This window comes from Zingiber officinale, chromosome 5A (genome assembly GCF_018446385.1).
Source record: "Zingiber officinale cultivar Zhangliang chromosome 5A, Zo_v1.1, whole genome shotgun sequence".
Lineage (NCBI taxonomy): Eukaryota > Viridiplantae > Streptophyta > Magnoliopsida > Zingiberales > Zingiberaceae > Zingiber > Zingiber officinale.
In genome coordinates this window covers 99,095,408-99,102,380 of record NC_055994.1, presented here as the reverse complement: position 1 = coordinate 99,102,380, position 6,973 = coordinate 99,095,408, and the positions used below count along the sequence as shown (strand labels likewise).

The 6,973-nt window shown below is 45.5% G+C and overlaps 1 long non-coding RNA gene across 1 annotated transcript; it reads right to left on the bottom strand.

Moving 5' to 3' along the window:
- Positions 1-637: 637 nt before the first annotated feature.
- LOC121983055 lies at positions 638-2,293 on the bottom strand. Its single transcript, XR_006112365.1, has 3 exons — positions 2,220-2,293; positions 1,963-2,025; positions 638-870 (listed from the first exon to the last, which is right to left on the bottom strand). It is a non-coding gene; the product is annotated as an uncharacterized LOC121983055 (long non-coding RNA).
- Positions 2,294-6,973: the final 4,680 nt, after the last annotated feature.

Here is a 6,973-nt window from a genome sequence, read left to right as displayed (position 1 = left end):
GTCGAGTATGCCGCAGGTGGTACCGCTAGTGGTACAATGAATACTGTAGAGGTGGGTCTGATGGGTACGGTCGAGGTGGGTACCTCTGAAGAAGGAACCGTCGGAATTTGAGAGCCCAACGTGCCCACAGTACCATGAGGAGTCTGTCCCTGACTGATAGGCTCGACCCCAGTAGACCTCTCTGGCGGCTCCGTTGCCAGCGATTCCAACGCCTTCTTACGTGGTCATCCTACACCACGTCTCGACACAGGAACACGTGTATATCGCTTCCTATCTGTTAAATTATTACTCAGGTATTACTACAAGTACTAAAGTTATAAAATTAATCATTTTATCTATTTGTCGTCTGGAGATGTTTCGCCATCGTCTAGTCCCCAAATATGACCTCGTCAAAGAATACCTCAGAATTTCGAAACATGAAAATAGACGGAAATCCGTACAAATCCGGAAATACCCAGATTAACTCGCAAAACTAGGCTCTGATACCAAATAAATTGTCACGCCCTAGAGGAGTCTTTGCTAGAGGAACATTCGGCAGCATCTCCCCTGTACCGGTGACAATCTGAATCTTGAAATACACAACCCTCAGGGCTTCTCAATTCTCGGCCAACATGGCCAAATAAACATTTCACGCAGTTTATAATAGTTTAGCCTCAGGCTGACTATACATCAACTCATAACCCACAACGGAAAACTATCGCAGTGGAAAACATGGGCAGCATACCAAAAACTCGATATAAAATCCACGAGCGCAAGAACTACACATCATAAGTATGTAGATCACATAACAAGGAAACAAAAGTCCTAAAATAGAAAATCGTCGTGACACGGAGTGGAGACTAGCAACTGGAACCTCCTGATGGCTTCAATCTGAAATAAGAATAAATCAATGGAGTGAGTTCAAGAACTTAACGGGTATTGAGCAGACATGCATAGTAAAATATAACTATCAGTAATAATCATGCAGTATAGTCTCCTGAACAATAATAGGTAACACAATACTAAACAACAGAAGAAACTGTACTCACCAGGACCTCTTACCCAAAAATAAGGGTGTGAACCATACAAACCGATGCAAGGTCGTCAGACCAAATACATAATGTCTCCTATATGCATGTCAATCATATGCAACCACCAAAATACAACATCTAAAATGCAGCAATCACAAGGAATAAATGCAATCCATGCATATGATGCAAATGACATGGTCACCGCTGACACCAGTCAGCCACTTATCACACGATAGTGAGGTTGAGTGGGTAGGGATATGCTAACTATGTATTCTGCCATCACTACTCCTGAGTGATCGAGTGAACAAAATGCCATTGGAGTACACCTATCCTCCTACCGCAAACATAGTGGGGGAGCCTAAGCTCTCATCTCCTTGTGTCATAGTCAAGAGGAGGGATCCCTGTCCGCTACCACGCTGCGTCACCACTACCCATGAGCGGACCAGCGGAGCCTTGACAGAGCAAAAATGTACACACCCTGCCTGATATACCACTAACCCATAAATGGTTGTCTGTGCAGATCATGTAACTAGCGATGTGTTCAACAACAATGGTCCCGACAATCGTTCAGCATGCAATCATGCAAGATGGTGCATGATACTACAACATGTAAATCCCGACAATATCCACCTCCATATAATATGTATCAAAAGGAAAATGAGTCCATAACAATGATCTAAGTATCATAAATTTAGGCACAAATGTCAGGTATGTCTAGTAACTAGTCCTATACACAGTAAGACATTGTATGTCACTACTTCTATGAACATAAGTACACATGGCAAGAAACAAGAAAATATAAGTTTAAATACATAACAGATAACAATAAAGGCATGCTACAGGTATCAAGTAGTGACATACTAATGACAGATATAAACATAACCATTACTACTAGCGATAACCTACTACGCATATCATAATGACAATATCAAAAGAGATAAGTCAAAGGTACCCGTCTCAAAAAGAAGATCGTATCAGATAGATCCCACGTCGTGATGCCGTCTCAATCAGAGTCCTGCATTAAAGTATTTTATTTAGCTAAGTTCCTATGAATTAAATAGCTAAATAAGATCCCCAAAACTAGTTAGGGAAAACCCTAATCGATATGATCATTAACCCTAACTATTGCTTATCGCTCTATTAACCCTAATCATTTCATAATCACATTAGATTAGATTTCGCTAACACAAATCAATTTCTACCACTTACCCAAATTCGGAGATGGTTGATGGTGTTTCATGGCTGACAATAGAGAGCTACTGCTGCCCCCTCCCACTCCCTTCACTTACTAGCCTAACAATCCATTAATTAGCCTTGTACTCCAAATGAAAACTAAATTCAACAACCTTACCTCGAATCAGATCCATATCTATGAGGAGTTTGTGTTCTCCTCTTTGATTCTACTAAGAAAACAATGCTCTGATAGTGATCCTCCTCACCAAAACTGGATAGAGCACAGATCCTCCTTGCTTGTGCCTAAAGATGCTAGCGTCGGTAGATTGGCAACAGTCGGCTGGATTATCAGAAGGGTGCTGACAAGATGTCCCTCAGATGGTGCTCAGTGGTGATTAGGCGTCAACCATGGGGTCGGTGGCAGTATGGAGGGAAGGGAGGATCGACGAATCAAAACTAGGGCAGAGGGGATGGAAAACTCGGTCACTCCAACGATGGTCGGTGCATCCCTCACAGCGGCGGAGGCAGATCAAAGCTAGGGCACGACTCTCTGCCCTTGGTCGAAGGTTGTCCCGTGTAGAGAGGGCGACTCAGAGAAAGGAAAGAAGAAGCTTGGCCGGCGGTGGCTCGAACGTCGCCGGCGCAATTGAGACCTGATGGGGTCGGTCGAAGGTGCGAGGTATAGGGGAAGTCGGCGCTGCTCAGGCGGATGAGAGGAAGAGAAATCGGAAACAGAAGTACCTGACTTCTCCTTGGCCACTGGTTTTGATAAGAAGAGAAATCGAAGCGCGTCGGGTTGGGGGAGACGAAGAGATCGGGGAAGAGGAAGGGTTGAGTCGGCTGCGGGGGACTTAGGGCATGGGTAAGGAAGAGAAGGGAAGTTTATAACTTAGGTATTTTAATTAACTCTAGGTTTATTTCTCAATCAACACCTATTTTATTGATAATCCAAACAGGTTTTTCCCAAACCTATAAATTCATCCCCCTTAAATTCATTATACGAGTTCCAAAAAATTTCTATTTTTTTTAAATTCCATTAATGTTATTTGTCCATTAAACCTTATTATTTTATTATTATTTTACTATGATATTTTACAGAAGCTGTCCGTGCTAGGGACCTATCTCTTTTAGGCTCGAGTGGGCACTGTATATTTTGACCACATGCCCTCCTCGAATAAACATTGGAGGGAACATTACTTTTTTGTTAACCTTCCTGAGCGACTTAACTTCCCGACCGATTAGCAGATGGAGTTAATGAAGCCACCGAAGCTCGGCAGATACCGGGGCAGTTTGGACTATCTTCAATCAACCTCCATTTTAGCTGGTCAGAAGTATCACATTCATTGGCTATTATTGGAAGGCGTCCTCTATGTGTTCAGTCTAAGTCCTGTTCAGACACGACTATACATTCCCCTAGGTATGCTCCTTTTTTTGTTTGCCTTTGATTCTAACTGATTTTCTTTCTTTTTTTACAGCACAAGTCATGTTGAGGGCTAGACTAAGTGGCAAGAGCAAACTTACCTATGCAAAAATCAACGCCAAGGGTGTTGCCGAGCTGGAAAGCCACGGTTTGCTACCGGTCGAGCATTCTGATGAGTTGACCGGCGAAGCTAGTGGAAGCAGGGTAGCGGCTAGCGATGCAGCGACCGCTACTGGTGACCTCCCTCCCAAGTGGCAAACCATGGTGCTGATCGCCATTGCCTCAGAATCGACCACATCTGGTGAGCCACTGCTTCAGCGCCGCAAGCGACAGCAAGGGGAGGCATCCTCCCGTTCAGCAACATCCGCTCTACAACCCTTCGTTGCTTCCACCTCGCACCCTCCATCTGATCGGAGACATCCACTTCAGCAGTCCCTGAGGCGGAGGCTGTCTTACCAACCCGTCTTCTTCCGATCGAACTCAATCACTATATGCACTTCTGGCCGAGACAATATGCATGCCACTGACCACGTTCATAACCACCCAACCGTTCGGGATGGACTCCCAGGTTTCCACCATCCGTTCCTCCCCGATGTCCAAGTCAAAGGGTCTAGCCACTTCCGAGCCCTTAGACTCGAGCGATCGCAAGCATATAATGATCATCATCCATCTGCCGACCGACTAGTGGCATTACCCAAATGATGCTGAACCATGTACGTCCGAACACCAAATAAAGATCCAAGGGCCACTTGCCCAAGTCTAGGCGGACGCTAGGGCTCGCGCGACGACTATTCTGCCTAGGGAGCTCGCGGACGACTTCACATAGAAGTCCACCAGGGTAAGTATATTTTTTTCACTAAGTGATTCCTTTGTATTCCCCGTTCGACACTTATTTGTTTTTTCGAACTTGCAGTTTTGGGTTGAGAGCTTGGCTATGTGCCAAATGTCGGCGTTTGTGGAGCATGAGTTGCAGCAATTATGCGCTCCGACCAAGCGATTTGAAGCCTCCCACCCCCTTGTTGATCATCTACTGCGAAGGTGGCTCGACTTAAAGAAGACTTGGAGCACAGTTCCAAGCAACTGATTAGATTCAAACGAGCGTTCAGTATGGAAAAGAATAAGAATAATAAGCAAGCCCTTTAGCTTGATCGACTCACCAAGCAAGCTCATACCTTTAAGTCCAAAATCAACTCGGCGAATACCTAGAAACTCCAAGCCATAGAAGAGATATCAAAAACAAGGAGGCCCGGGTGTTGGCCCAAAATCTAAAGGAGGCTGAAGCCTCTTTGGCGGCCGAGCGAGACAGCTGAGCTGCTAAACAAGCGATGAACCAGCTCCAACTCGAGGCTAAAGATGCTGAGCTGGTCACATTGAATGCTAAGTTGGAGGAGTCCCGAGCAACCTTCACCAAGTATAAGGAAGAGGAACTCGATTGGCAGGAAGAGTTTAGGGTGAGTTACATCCGCTCTGAAGCCCTCAATGACAAGATCGTTGACTGGGCTCTCCGCCTCTTCAATTATAGCATCATCGACGAGACCCTCCAGCAACTGAAGGACGGTAGCTACCTCGCTCCACATCTGACTAGCGCTATTATCAAAAGGGAGAAGCTCACTGACTCACTTCCGGACGACGCCCTCGAATATCTTGACTAAGTTTCTGTACTCTTTCCAAAATGTCTTGTAAAAATTTTCTAAGTGCTAATGAATTTGCGCCCATTCGACGCTTTTAGACTTTTTTCTATAATGTCTTGCCTAATATCCTAAGTATCTTCCCATGTGTCCCCGCTCGGCATGTTGTGGCCGTCTGGCCCGTTTTTCCTTTCTTCCATCCTTCGTTGAACCAGTATGTAAAAAATCTTCCAAGTATGAATCTTCTTTCCCTCGTTCGGTCTGACTGAATATTTTTCAAGAACCTTCACAAGTCTTCATAGCAAAGGTCAAATGGCCTATTCGCTTATCAATCGCCCGATCAGGTTGAGAGTTTTCGTAATTCCCTGTCTGGACCTTGTAACAATTAATCTTCGGGCACGAGAGCATCACTAGCTTATAACTCGCCTGATCGGGTCGAGAGTCTGGAGCACTTGGTACAAGAGCATCACTCACTTATAACTTGCCCAGTCAGGTCGAGAGTCTTTGACGCGCTCGGTCTGGAACCCGTGGCAATTAATCTTTAGGCGTGAGAGCATCGCTCGCTTATAACTCGCTCGATCGGGTCGAGAGTCTTTGATGCACCTGGCCGACCCCACGACGATTAATCTTCTGCGCAAAAGCAACACTCGCTTATAACTTGCCCGATCGGATCGAGCATCTTTGACGCGCTTGGTCTGGACCCGCAGCAATTAATCTTCTGTGCGAGAGCAACGCTTGCTTATAACTTGCCTGATCGGGTTGAGAGTCTTTGACGCGTCCGGTCTAGAACCTGGACAATTAATCTTCTGCGCGAGAGCATCACTCATTTATAACTCGCCCCGGTCTGGACCCCGTGGCTATTATTCTTCAGGCGCGAGAGCAACGCTTGCTTATAACTCGCTGGATCGGGTCAAGAGTCTTTTACACTTGTTATCCCCCCTCCCCCCATTCCTGCATTCATAGAATGAACCATAATACAACTTACATCATTCTAGTTACAAATTTATTACCTAGCCCGGTAGGGTTGTAGATGGTTCGCGCTCCATGGTCGGTCCAACTTCCTTCCGTTATCATCTTGTAGATAGTAGGACCCCGAGCTGAGTTTCTGAATTACTTTGTAGGATCCTCCCTATGGAGCCTTCAGCTTACTGGCGTCGCCGACTAGCTTAACTCTTTTCCAAACGAAGTTGCCGACCTGGAATGACCTTAGCATCACTTGCTTGTTGTAATTCTACTTCATCCTTTGCTGGTATGCTTCCATATGAACGACAGCTTTGTCCTTGATTTCTTCAATTAAATCTAACTCCATGCATCGCTGCTCGACATTATCTTCATCATAGAGCAGCACCCGATTGAGCTCCACTCCTATCTCGACCAGCACCACTACTTCTCCCCCATACACTAAATGGAATGGGGTAACTCCGGTCTTCTCTCAGGGCGTGGTGCGGTAATTTCACAACACGCTTAATAGCTTATCCGCTTAGCTTCCTCCGGCATTGTCGAGTTGAGTCTTGAACCTTCGAAGAATTTCTCTATTGGTGACCTCTGCCTGGCCATTGCTTTGGGGGTAAGCCATCGAAGTGAAGGCCTGTGTAATACCGTAGCTGGCACACCACTCTCTGAGTCTTCTTCCTTGAAACTATCTCCCATTGTTAGAGACGAGCCTATGGGGCACGCCAAACCGACAAATGATATTTTGCCACAAAAACTTAATAACCATCTGGTCGATTATTTTGGTTAGT